Source organism: Pithys albifrons, chromosome 9 (assembly GCF_047495875.1).
Source record: "Pithys albifrons albifrons isolate INPA30051 chromosome 9, PitAlb_v1, whole genome shotgun sequence".
NCBI classification, from domain to species: Eukaryota; Metazoa; Chordata; class Aves; order Passeriformes; family Thamnophilidae; genus Pithys; species Pithys albifrons.
This window is the reverse complement of record NC_092466.1, coordinates 10,143,555-10,158,113: the sequence shown is the minus strand read 5'-3', so window position 1 is coordinate 10,158,113 and position 14,559 is coordinate 10,143,555. Positions and strand designations below refer to the sequence as shown.

The following is a 14,559-nucleotide window of genomic DNA, read 5'->3' as shown; positions in this document are numbered from 1 at the left end:
GGTCTTGCAAGGTTCTGGTTTGTCTGTGAAGTCTTTGAACAAAACAAAAACTAGCCTAACATGTCAGGAATGGGTGAAAAGGCTGCTTTTCATGTAGCAATAATTAGAAGGTACTCAGAATTTCCTGCTTCTCAGCATTGTCAGTATTGATTGGTTGGATTAAGCAGAGTACACTGCAGGAGTAGGATGTCTTGCTGACAGGACAGGCTCATTGCTGGATAGCTGCATGGTGTGGATGTATATTGAGCACATCTGAGGCTAGAAAACAAGTTAACAAGCTTTACACTTCCTTGAAGACATAGCTGGTGGCAGACACAATAGAGCTCAGGTGTTAGATCTGTACACGAGTAACAACTCTTAAACAGCAAGAAGAAATCCCTAGAAAGGGAAATGTGATTTCTAAAGAGCAGGAAGTATCAATACATGAAAAAATTCCCCAACAAATGTAACAGCAAGTTCCTTACTTCCAGTAATTACTACAAGAATACTGAAAAAAACTATTGAAAGTATAAGAAACACTCCTAGACCTTTTCTATGTAACTTCCAGGATCCTAAATGTGCAAGAGAAAAGAAATACTACAATTGTTACACTTCTAATTAATGACCACAGTGGGTGTACCTGCATCTGTACATACTGAAGCATTCGCATAGTATAGAATTTTTGCTATTGCTCGTAGAGAGGAAACCTCCTGAGTTATTCTGTTAAGGATTTTCAGCTCCTCGTTCTCTGTGAAAGGCCATTGGTATGCAGATAATGCAGAGATAAAACATGCACGCATTACAGCATCCCCTTTTCCACGAACAACACTTGCTCCTCTGGGTGTACTCTCAGTCTGTTCGTGCTTTAGCGGCGAAGACGAAGCGCCTTCGTGCCGGAGGGGCGGCCACTGCCCGCAGAGGGCGCTCCGGGACAGCCCAGCCGGGTCCGCCACCTCCAGGTGTCTCCCGGTGCTCCAAGTTCCCAAAGCAGGGCGGAGCTGAGGGATGTTTCGTGCTCCACAGGATATTTTGATCAGAGATAATGACCCTGGAGGTTTTCCGCCCACGTTTGCTGCTTTGCCTCCCTTTCCTCTTCGCTCCTCCCACTAACACCCCGCGTTTCAACACCTGCCGAGTGGCTTAACCCCTCCAAATTCTTGTCCTTGCCAAATGAGATTAACACATCGGCTGCTTCTCTGCGGCCTGTTTCTTTTGCTTTGCCTTTACAACATTCACTGCTTTCTTACCGTGGCTATTTTGTGCAGAATTCCTTGAACTGATTTTCCTTGGTTGGTTGGTTAATTTTCTTCCTGGTTATGCAATCAGCATTGCTTTGGAACAAACCTTGCAGGATTTCAGCAGCTGTGCTGTGAATTCCCAGGCCACCTCCCTGCCCCGTGGGATGGAGCCTCTGGGCATACATATCTCACATTTTTGTTACTGTACTGAGTGGGGCTCATGCACTCAGTGAGCTGTGGCTGCAGGATGGGCACAGCCCTGCTACCTATCCCAGTCTGGATCACTGTCTCCCTACAGTCCAGAGATGGCTTATTGCTAAAACCAAACAAAAAAACAACAGAAAAGTAACGGCCAAAGGTGACTGTGAAAAGGTCGCTCTGCCAGAGAAGGCAGCATCATATGAACAGGTTTCACTTCAGAAGTACTGTTCCTTAAGAAAGCACAAGTTGCCCATCATAAATAGTTTGCATTAAAAAATATGGAATATAATTCACCTTCATTTTTCCCAACCTGCATATGGCTCGTCATTACTTATTCTACTAAATATTATTTATGTTGCCAGCATCAGAAAGATGCAAAGATTACAAAAGGTTCCATTATGAGATGAAGCTTGATAGACTTCATCATTTCAGGTGCATTTTAATAATGGATCTTTTTCAGCTGTCAGGGCATGAAGATGCTTGCCTTGATCTCTGCAGCTGAAAGCTGAAGTCAAGACTGGCCATGGAAACATCGGGTCAGGAAGGTTAGTTAGAAGGGATGCAGATAATCTGTTTAGAGCCCAACGTTTGCTTTCACAAAGATTTCAAATTGGTTTTATCTGAATTCTTCCCATTCAGATGAACTCTACTGAGGCATGAATTTTTACATGCTTTCCTTCTCACAGTTTGTCATTGCAATGCTGAAGCACAAGGTCATGGAGGTCATGACAAGAAGTAGGAGAGAAATGAACCCACACAGGTGTTAAGATGATAACAACACAGGTTGCAGCACAATATTGCTAGTACAGTGACACACTTTTACACAATATTTTGTTCATTAAATGTAGGTCACTTCTCATTTGTAAATGGTAAACACCATTAACCTGGGTGGCCTTTATATGACAGTCTCTGCAGGTGCAAATAACAATTAAGAAGGTCCAGCAGAAACTGTCAATGGAAGAGTGAGTCAGATCTAACACAAAATCCTCAGAAGTACAAACGAGCAAGGATGCCACCAATGCAAGTTGGCACTTTCCATCATTCACACTCTATATTTAGTGTCCCCAAACAAGCAGTGCCACTGGCAAAGTGATTCCTTCCTCTCTTGCCACCCCAGATCCAATAGTGAAAAAGAAGGAGCAGGCTCTGAGACTGTCAAATCAGAATTAACTCTGGCCAAGTATTAATGCCTTCTGTCCTATGCTGGGATGTCACAATTTCAAATCCAGACTTCAGAATGAAACCTCAGTAGGTGTTATCAGGTGATGTGTAAATAATCCTGCTGCAGGGATGCCAGACTAGGTCTGACCTGAAATGCCCACCTTGTGCAACCCCTGATAGCACAGCCCTGGAAAGGAGGGAAACATATCAGGGCTGAAAGCCTCTCTGTAGGGGGTTCTTAACTCAGTAGCACACTGAGGTAAACATTGCATGTGCTGCCAGAATTGGCAATACATTACACAATAGAAACACAGGCAATGCCTCAGATCCAGACACCATGTGTAGAAATTCCCCAATCTTTATTCTCATTTAAACAGCAACTTCATCTCTTTATTCTGTAAATCCATGGCATCTTGTCTAAATGTCCCAGTCGGGGACAAGGTAAAACGCTACATCTCAGAATAGTATCATAAGAGCCATGACCCACTACACACAAAACACATCATAGATGTACATGGCCTGTGTTAGGAATGAACCTCTTCACTCTGTACTGAAGATCAAATCTTTTCAAGTTATCCCCATCCAAAGGGCAGCTGTCACTCACAGGTGCAGAGGAAAAAATATCTGTTGAGTCATTGGACCCCACAGCCTTTTCATGTAGCATATCACTGCAGCTGTGCAAAGGTCAAGTCCAGTGGCTTCAGAGAAATAAGCAATAATTCTTGCAGCCTGGCAGTCAGGCACACAAGGGTGAGACATGTCCTGAGCTCTGTCAGAAGCCAGGCTGCACTGCAAAACACAGAGATCAGCCCTGCTTCCCAATACATTTTTCTTCACTCTGCTGTTACAGAGAAAACCTAGTGCACACTTGGTGTCTCATCCTGCTCTTTAAAAGCAATTACATTAGATATATTCCAGTTCTAAAACCTAAGATAAATGGTAAATTCCACCATAGGAAGCCCACCTGCAATGCAAACAGCTGCTCTGTGGTGCAACCAGTCTCCAGTCTTCCCAGGTTGCTTTCCACATTGAGCAGCCTGTGCCTCTTCTCCTGCTAAATTTTCTCTGTGTGTGGTTTCATCCACGTTAACATCCTCCTCCCATAAACCACCTCTTTCCAAGCATTTACACTCTGTAACATAAAGCATCACTAGAAGGGATGCCACCCATCCTGTTCAAGAGTCTGCTCTTCTGTTTACACTCACCTGCTCTTAATGGAAAAATAAGATCAGCATTTTTTTCTAGGAGCAAACACATCAACATGCCTCAGACACAGACATGCAGAATGCATTAAGGGTATTTTAAAATTACAATTAAGCCCCAATAGGTAGCACAGACTTATCAGTAACATGGCTCTGTATTATATTTTGAGAAGATCTTGCAGATTTAAATTGCATTCTGTTCTTCCATAAGCACATTCTGCAGAGGCCAAGTGATGCAGTACTGCATGACAGGAAGTGAGGCATATAAATCCTAGTCCTTGGTGAGCAGTAAAGCTGAGGTCTAATGCTAAAGCAAAGGTCTAAAGCTAAAACAGATGTCTTATCACTGTGAAATGTTTGCCCAGCACTATAAATTTACATGGTGATTAATAAGTGCTGATAAGAACATTCTGAGCACTTCTCATTGTCTCCATGCCCAACACTTTTGTGCTAGCACCTTTCAGTGAATACTTCAAAATACTCTATAAACAGTAACTGACTCATCTGGAAGATTTAATCTTCCCTTTACAAACTGAGAAAAACTGAGGTAGAAAGAATGACATGAGCAGGTCATGGCAGGGGGTCATATCAAATTGGCACTCATTCCAGCAGAGAGGAATGTTACTGGAACTACAGAAATATTAATCAAGGGAAAATACACAGCTTGCTCTGATATTTCTGAGAATGAATTGTGAATTGAGAAAACTTGCAAATTTTGCATTTATTTTATCTGTATTGGAAAGAGAAATTCTGTATATACAGAAAATCAATACAATAAATTCAAGGGTTCTGTTACACACAATTTATCATGTACCTGCTGACCTACAGTAACAAATCACAACCATCCATACCTAACATAAAACTCAAAGGTTAATCACCTGGAACGAAGCTTACATCAACACGTTTTTCCTCACACTCGTGACAGGTGGGCAGCCATGTCCCAGTGGGTGGCAATCCCTGCCTGGACCCCCACAGCCCCTCACAGCCACCCAGACTCAGGCTGTTCGCCTGTGGGAAGGCCATTAAAACAGTTTCAGCTTCTCTCTGGGTACATGGCCTGTCTCTAAAATAATCATAGCAGTCAGGAATTTCACAGACATAATAGCTATTTCTTCAGTGTGGTTCATTCTACTGTGGACAGGTGGGCTGCTAGGCACCATATCAACATAACATTGCCAGTGGTTTATACCTTCAGCAACAGAAAGAGTGCAAATATTTTCTTGCATATCCTAGATTTGGAATGTAGGGTGCAAATAAACCTGGACCTTCAATCCTGCAGTGACAATTTTCCAAAACATAAAGAAAAGTGGAGGCAAAAAAATATTCAAAAATACTTTGAAGTTACTGTATCAGTGGTCCTTCACTGGACTAAACTGAAATTTTAGTATTTGTACCTAGGAGAGATTTTCAGCCACTTCACAACTTCCTTTGATGGGGAAACAAGTGTCCTCCTTACACTCATTAATAGATTATGAAAATGTGTTTGCTACTAACCTTCCTACTGAGCTGTTTTAGCAGACATCACTCTCCAAACAGAAGAATCACAAAGTTCTGCTGTTCCATGACTACTTGCCAGAAATTCCATGACCTTTTGCCAAACTCCAAGTGTCTTAAGGATGTTACAGAAGAGGTTGTACAGGTCCCCGTGAGAGGTCTCTACAGAAAGCACAACTGCTAAGGATGAGGCACTTCTACGCATTTTATCTTATTTTGAGTTTTTTTGTATGCAGCAAGGTTAATGTGACCTATTTTGCTTCAAGAAGAGACTAGACAAACATTTGAAATTGGGACAGTATCGACCATAGATAGAGAAACTAAACATGAAGTAAACCCTCACCCATGACACCTGCAGAATCCACCATCTGTAGTCAAACGAAAGGGGACTGGCTTACTATTTGCCTAATTAACATGACACCTGGATTCAACTGGATATTAATTGTCTTCAGTTCCTACTCTAAACCAGTGATGATTGTCCTTGCAGGCTGTTCAGCATCCACTCTTTCCCTTCTCTTCATCAACTGCCATCCTCTTGTGAGAAAGACCTTGTAGTATCTGCTGGTGGTGTTAGGGCTGAGGCATCTGTGCTCTCTGAAAATGCTTCAGCTCCAATAAAAGCCTAGAGAGGCATTAATGCAGCTTTCAGAACAAAACTTGCTTTCCTTACCCATATACTGGCTGTTTCTGCAGGTCCTTGAAAGCCAAAGAGGATTTTATTGGGACTTGGAACAGGTGATGGATTAACTGCATCAAAGGTGTATTGTGCTTGTCCATGTTCAAAAGAAACAGCATATTCCAAGTGAGGTAAGCACCAAAATTGGGCTGCCTGGGATGTACAACTCCTGTTCTCGGGCCACATCTCTCCCCTCTGCTCAGTAGCCTTTCTGACTGTGTTTTCTTTCTCCAGAACAACTAGGATAATGAGCTTTGACAAGGCATGATATCCACACTCCATTCCCAGTTTGGGGCTAAATCAGGGCACTCTTCACCAAATACTGCAGATCTGCTGAGAGTATTCTGGCAAGGTCTGTAATTCAGTGGAAAAGACCAAGGACAGACAGATCACTGAAGAATTTCTTCAGCTTATTAGTGGAGGAAAGGACACCAGACATTCAAAAATTGTTTTCCTAGAATGCCAGGCTGGGGGACAGGCTGCGTATTGGCTGATGAACTGCCTGAACCACCAGAACTGGCACCAGGCCAGTGACCCGTGATGCTGCTGCAGCTGGTCCCATAAAATCATTGCACCTTACTCAGCTTCCTCTCCCTGCCTACCCTCAAGCAGCGCCTCTCCCTAAACCAACAGTGTCATAATGACCTGCAGTTAAAAGGCAGAACAAAAGGTTATTCTGAGAAGTGTTTAAGATAACCAGAACTGCCTGGATCCAATTTATAGCTATTGATTTCAAACTCATTAGTAACAATTAAAACAGAACATTTAGCTACCACCTCAAAATTGCTGGTGTTCGTTTGCGGATCTTGCAAACATCCCTCCAGCTACAAGCTATGTTGGGAAGCAGCCTGTGGGTTAGCTCCAATTGTATACAGTCATGAAAATCACCTCACTGAATGCTTACTGTACCAAGGGATTTTATTGCAGTTTCAGATTCACAGTAAGTGCTCCTCCCCCCCCCCCCCCCCCCATATTTACCTTTCCTTTTTTTATAGACATAGCCCCAGAATTTAACATTTCCTTTACAGGCATGATGTACAGCAGGATTGAATCATGAAGGAGGCCAAGTGAAGAACAGACCTTAACCAACAAACCTAAACCAAAGTGCAAAAAAAAGTGTAGCAGTCTCAAGATACTGCCTGGTTTTGGTATTTGTCAAATCATTTCAGCTAAAAGCACGTTTCATTTCTAATAAATACATTTCAACTTTTTCCCAAATACAGCTGTGATTGCAAACCACAAGAATTAACTAACAATCCATGTCTAGAACTAGCTAGTATTATTCTTCAAGTGGGAAGGAACAAAAACATGCTTAGGAACATCACTCTTACATGGAATTTGGGATTCCTTCATCCTTGAGGAATAAAAATCACACACAGGTGCCTCAGATGTACTTTGGTTGGAGACAAACTTATTTAAGTATACAAATCGGGAGAAATCACCAACTGGGAAAAGGAGGAAACTTAATTAGAATATCGTACTCTCCAAATGCTGCAAGCAGGGGGCACTATATCAAACCTCTCTTTCTGAAGAAAAGGAGCTGTAAAAGGGTTGTTCCTTCAAGACTTTCCTAACCCACTCCCAAAACCTGTAAACACTTACTGTATTTTCTAGGAGAGCTGAGGGTTACTTTTTTGTGGAGGAAAACTCATTTCATGAAATCAGTATTTTATTTAAAAGCTGTAGGATATTTATTAAAACACTTTTTATTTTTCCCCTGTCAATTTTGAGCTAAAATAACAAAGCTCCATCAGTATCTTGCAATATGGCAGCATTTTCCAATGGGGAAAAGCAACAGTAATAATAACAAAGTTCTTTCTTCCCCCTCTTTGCCTTTGTTTTCAAGCACAGAATTAGTGACAATAAATATCCAAGTCCAGCACCTGAGAGTTCAGGAGTAACTGCTGCCTCCAGAGCTCTCCTAAGGAAAAGACACAGGTACAGCCTTTATTTCTGTTACTTCAGTGTCCAGCCAATGGGGGCAGGTGGGGAGACCACCCCATTACAGTGGGCATTCAGTAAGGCTGACAAGCAGGGATGGTTTGAGCTCTACACAAACAGGTGAGTCATGGTTGGCAGCACAACCGTGTGTCCCAGAAAAGCCCAGGAGGCCCAGGGCAGGCTCTGTTCCTGCTCCTCTCTGGAAATCAGCAGCACTTAGGCACACCTCACCCCACACTGTCCACAGACCCAACCCTGGCATCAACCACCTTTATAACCACAAACCCTCACCACTGTGGGAATGAATAAATGAAGTTTCTGCCTTCTCATATTCCATTGATTCATTCTGACCTGACACTAAACAGGTGGAGGAGACAGTTTTCTACCTTCCTTCTGATCTTTTGGTTTTACATATACTTTTGATTTGTGCCATTTTTATTGCAGCTCGGGAAGGGCAGAATGTTACTGTTCTCATATGCACTGTTCTGCTGAAGTACTGAAATCTGCAGTCACATAGAACTGTGGAGTATCTCAAGATGGATGGCACCCATAAGGATCATAATGTTATGTGTGGGAGTGACTTAGGTCAGAGTTTATTACACTCCTAGTGCCATTATGTGAACACTTCTCTTGTCCTTTCCCCCAGGTAAGAACAAAATGCTGAATCCATAGTAAGTAAAGTCCTCCTCCTGCACAGTTAGAATGCACCAAGCAGAGGGAAAAGCAGCACATACTATCAGCATGGTCATGGGGCTAAGTACAATGCCAGCAAGAAGTTTGTCAAAAGATTATTTATTTGTGTATCACTTACCTAGCTACACTAAATGGCCCATGCTTGGGCTGTCTATTACTGCAATATAGAATTATGTATCTTTCTAAGGTAACATGACAGAAGGTAATATATATGAAATTTTAAAATGACAAAACAATGAGTTTGGAAACTACGTAATAGGCAGATCTTCAGCGATCACAGCTTCCAAAAATGGAGCTCATGCAAGATGTACACAGCAAAATTCTAAAAAGCTCAGATGCAGACTGCTGTGAAATGCTCCCACGTACAGGCATCCTAATTAGTGATATTCCAGCTGCATCAGATATCCACTTAGATGCAGTTTTGCTCTATGTGGATGAATTGCATTTTTCAGATATTAGCTACTCTAGATGCAGATGCAATTTGTCTCTGTACCACAGTGTTAGGCATGCAGTAATCCTTGCTGGGTATTCTGACTCGTGCTGTTCTACTGAAGTGTGTAACATAATGAAGTCCATAAAACAAATTGCAAAGAGGATGGTTGCAGTATTAGTCGCAAAAGCAATTTTCAGTGTTCACTAACAGCCTCTTTGTAGCACAGAGATGAAAATTTCCTGTTTTTAAAGCTTCACATGCTTTCTGCAAGAGCTGGTAAGAAATATAAATCATCCTTTAAACAGCTAACAGTAAGGATGGAGTCCACGCAGATTTAGAAACACTCTAGTCTTTGGGAATCACATATAACCCGAAAAACTACCTTGGAACAAGTGTTCATTGCACACTTGCATATTAACCATAACTAACTAGGAGGCATTTTTGTACTGTTAAAACCCAAATATGCACTGCAAAATAATCACCATTTGCAAGACTATCTCATTTCTACATTCCATAATATGAGACAAGTGCTCTCCATTACACTTCTTTCTTACTTCAGTACAGCACTTTTTTACCTCCCTAGTTAAGAAAAGGTGAAAATGAAGTTCTGATAAAGTCAAGCTGATTTGTACTTATTTTTGCTTCCTTAATGCGTTACTGCTGACACTTTGCAAACATAACACAGACAGATTTAACAGACAAAGGAAAACTGTATTTAAACTGAAACATACTTCCCATGGCAGATGAAGCACAATTGAGATTTGCCTGGTGAAGGGTTGCACATTTGTGTTGTATCTGAGTTTACCAGCAATGATCTTACTGAGTGATCTGCTTTTCCACAGAGCTCCACAATTCACCTGCTTAATCCTACACTGCAACTTCAGGTCAGCTTCCAGGTAGCACAGCAAAGGGCCTGTTAGAGAGTGTTTATGAAGTACTTCTGCTAATCCCTGTAGAGGGGACACAATTTTGACAGAAGTGTCAGAGAAGGACAGCCAGCTTTGCTGTTTGACCATACAGAAACACAGGGACATTTTAATTAGAAGACCAAAAAATGTACTCTAGAGATGGTCCCAAGAAGAGGGCCTTTTATTTTGTGTCAGAAAATAGAAGGCAAAAGTGATTCTGTAGTGCAACTCTGTCCTGCTCTATAGTCTTCAATAATCACAATTATCATTGGCTTCTGGCTTTATCTCATAAGTTCATTTGAATTTATTGGTCTCTCATGGATTTCAATTGGCTTTAAACTTTCTAGAGTCATAATCAAGTTCAAAGAGAAATCTTAAGCTATTATCTAATAACCATACAGTTGCCATAGAGTTGAAAAATTACAAAACCTTGCATAAATCACAAAAATTGTGATTTTGTGTTTTACAGGACAAATTCATACCCAGAGCAAATTCATTGATACACCTATTTCCCCAGATTTTCTGTTAAGTTCTTTAAGAGCAAAGAATGTCAAGAGCAAACAAAAATGTAAACATTAGAGCCCAAATTTGAATCACTTCTATATGTGTTGTACTAAATTTAGAATAGTCTTTAAAACCTCAATTCTAGATACTTTTTTCTTGAGAAAAGCTTGTAAGGGTGATTTTTAACAGCTTTATGTCATTCATGATATCATAACTGAAGTTAAACATCTGAGTGATGTCTACTGAGTACATTAGGAAATACCCAGAGAATGAATGCCATTTACAAGCACACAAATTTTAAAGTGTACAGTTATGGCATAAAAGAACAAAATTAGAGAGAACAATAATTTCCTGATTTATCTCAATTTTTATTTAGAACTACATGAGTCAAAGCCTACTTTTCTCAGAAATGAGATGATCACTTCTCCAACCACTGACATGTACTGGCCAGACACCCTTTCTCTGTACTGCTCACCCCAAAAGCTGCCTTCAGATTTCAGTGTAAAGCTCTAACATATCAGCTCCCAAAACTACAAGCAATTTGCAGGTTACTATCGGCCTGCTGAAACGGCTTTTCCATCAGACCTGCTACTAGACTCACAAACAGTGTTGCCAAATCACTCCTAGCTTCATAGTTGAACACTCATGTAAGTGATTACAAGATCACACTCATGTAAGTTGCACATGATGGCAACAATCTCAGGAAAGACCACCGGAAAAAGGCATTTCACTGCTATCAGTCTGAGCCTTTAATACCAAAACACAGAGATAAATAAACTCTATGTTTGAAAAGAGAATTCTCACCCTCCACAACTCCACCTACAATACACCCTTACCCAGAGAGCTGTTTCGTCAGGAAAGAGGTGTTCCACAGACTTTCCACTGAAAGTCTGCCAGTCACCCATATGTAGAGATCAACCAATAAATCTTTCTTTTAAACCTTGTGACTCAATTGTCTGGCACCGTTCTTGTACCTTCAGCAACAAACGGGAGCCAATGTCTTCAGCCATTGGGAAAGTGAAACTGCTCACACCACCTTGTTCCTTCTGGCAGGGCTAAGGTTTACTGCTGTTACCCAGGGGCAGGATAGAGCAAAGGAAATTCACTCCAGAGCAGAAAATAAGAACAATGGTTTGTCTATTGAAACATGGCTGTTGTTATATTATTGGAAAACCTAGATCTCACAAAAAAAGTCATTGTTTTTAGCCTGACATTCACACTAGAAGGGAGTGCATTGAGACTGAAGAGCTTGAAGAAGAGTTAGAGGATGCAAAAGGTGACAGGGATCAAAATCAGAGGACAGAGTTAACTACAGGACATTGTGTGTTACCTAAGCATCTCTTATGCAATCAGGAATAGATCAATTTTTTCCCTATGATGTATCTCTGTGTCAAGATTTATACCCAAGGGATGAACAAGGTTTGCTCTTAAGCAGTCTGTGATTAAATAAATAAATAAATAGAAATCATTTCGCTTGGGAAAATGTCAGTAAGAAATGAAAAAAGTCATTGAGCAAACAAAAATGTTGCAAGATGAAAGCTAACCATGTTTCCACAGAAGCTTATCATGCTGTTTGCACCAACCCTGTGACAGCACAGAGAGCTGCTTATTACTCGCTGAACCTGAGCAGGAGCCCAGCAAGGCAGACAGGAGCAGGATCAGCTGCATTGGCTGCTCTTGGACAATCTCTATCTGGACTTGGTAGAAAGGCTATTAAAACACTACAGAAAAGTCCATGCTCTTTTTAAATAACAATCTGCAGGTTTGTAATAGGCAACTGCTCAAGCTTCTGGCCATGCAAACTGGGGAAGTATTTAGAGGGACTTCCCCCAGCCTCCAGTAAAAGTCCACATAACTGGCAGTCACTTAGATGCATTGTCTTCAGATGACTGGAACCAACAATCACAAGGGCTCTCTGGATAAGAAGGTAATTTGCTTTTTAATTTTAAACTTTATTTTAAATCTGGACACTGAACCTTCATTAGAACAGTTTCAGTGCCTGACAAGCATATGGAAACTACTGTAAAAGTGGGTTCATTCAGAAAATCCTTCTGCAAATCATTTCCATTTAATAGAGAAAATCCATTTCAAACTGAAATTCTTCACCATGTTGATGTGTAGTAATCTATATCACTTGCCATACTAGAGGTGATCTTGTAACCACATAAAACATATATATATAATAGATAGATAGATAGATAGATAGATAGATAGATAGATAGATAGATAGATAGATAGATAGATAGACACTAATAGATTGGAAAACTAGAGGGTAGACAGCGTCCCATTAAAACAGTGTTTTCAGGTTTGTAAGGTTGTGAGTAGGCTGGGTAAATTACTGAGGTGAATGCACTGTACAAAAACAAGTGATTATTACATGAGGGTGTAGCTGTCAGTATAAAAGATGGTTGAGTAAGCAGATTGAATAGCAAAGAGCAAGAAACTACCAACAGTGCTAAGGAGATTACAGAAACAGCAACCGATATTCTACTGAAAGAGGTGAGTGACTTAAGAAAAATAAAACTCCTAAAAACTTTAAAAAAAAGCTGCTTGCCTTGCTTTGTCCACTTCTTGTGCAAAGGTGTTTAGCTGATGTTAACAACTCCCTATTGTCACAGTTAAGTCTTCAATGATACTGTTGATCTCTTCTGCTCTCTCATGTGTCACAATGCATGTTTTGATCATAGTAAGCTCATTAAAAGATATTAGGAGAGTTTGATGGTTTTATTTATGAGGAGTATCTTCTCTAGAATGTCTAGTTCCATTTACCACTCTTGACTAACAGCTACTGTATGACCATTTGCTTTGTGCATTTGCGCTTTTGGGGAAAATAAACTGGAATTGAGATGGGAAAACTAAAAATGCTAAATTCCTAACTTTTATGACAACTATTTGACATATGGAAATCTGTGAGATACTGAATCAATGTGTATGGGTATGTATTTTTGAAGAGCTTGTGGACTTACTGCAAGACTGGAAGAAAGCAAATAGCACTTCAACCCACATGGAAAAAAAGGAGGATTCCAGCAACAGCTTGGATGCTATTTTTTTTTCAATGATGAAGTAGGACTATGGAATATAAACTACATCAGTGACTACATGGAACAAAGTGAAGCCATCAGCTATACTGCCTGGATACACCTCCTCAGACAAACATCTTGGATTTGGGGGGGGTTTTCCCCTTGGATTTTTTTGGTTGGTTGGTTAGTTTTGGGTTTTTTTTAACAAACACAGATTGCAAAATTCGAACATAATGAGAATGCAAGTGAGATGAAATCTAGCTCAGTGTTACAGAAGTGTTTCCTGTAATCTGTCTTCTTGCAAAAACGTAATCAAAATATGTGCACCACTTTTGAATGAAATAGAAGGAAATAGAAGAGAGGGAAAGGAAAGAAGACAGGCTCATCATTTCCAGCACTTGGCAGAATTTCCAGAGCTCTGGGTTGTCCTCCAGCTGTGTTGGAGGCTGAAGTCAAACACCTTCTACAGCAGTTCCTGCTCTGTGGGAATATGGGACCCTGTCCATACATGTGGTCAAGAGTGAGTCTGGACGTATTATTCTAATAAGAAATAATTAATTATATTACTTACATTAACAGTTTTACAACAATACGTGGGTGTATAAAATGAACTATGATTTCTGACTGCATGTCTGCAGGAAGTCTCACAGTGACCTGCTCTCCACACCATGGACTAAAACATGAGTAACCTTGAGATCTCAAAACCCAGAAGACAACAAAGGGTGTTACCATAGGACAAATCTTTTTTGTGGAGTGTATACAAAGTACATGGAGCAGAAACTGCTTACTCTATTCAAGCAGTCTTTAGTCTTTACAAAGTGGTTGAACAGATTAATGCTCTTCACATTTTCCTCTATTATTCAGAATTCTCTGCCAAATCCTCATATAATTAATAATTCATTTCTCACTGATGATGCTGATTTGACATTTATAGAATTCACAGCATTTATTGCATGCTGTTGCTATCAGAGGGAGAGATTTCCTTTAATGATAGAGACATGAGCTGAGCTTGAATGCCATATTTGCCTCAAAGAAGGTTTTAAGTTGGATGTACCAGTTATGAACAGAGGTGTGGTATTGCAGGAATATTTTCCAGCATTTGCCTTCCT

At 40.6% G+C, this 14,559-nt stretch overlaps 1 protein-coding gene across 1 annotated transcript in view; it reads left to right on the top strand.

Moving 5' to 3' along the window:
* Positions 1-12,027: 12,027 nt before the first annotated feature.
* Positions 12,028-14,559, top strand: part of ACSL5 (acyl-CoA synthetase long chain family member 5) — a 33,408-nt gene continuing 30,876 nt past the window's right edge. Inside the window, exon 1 of the mRNA XM_071563688.1 lies at positions 12,028-12,357. The gene's annotated coding sequence lies outside the window, so the exon portion shown is untranslated. The remainder of the gene's footprint in view (positions 12,358-14,559) is intronic.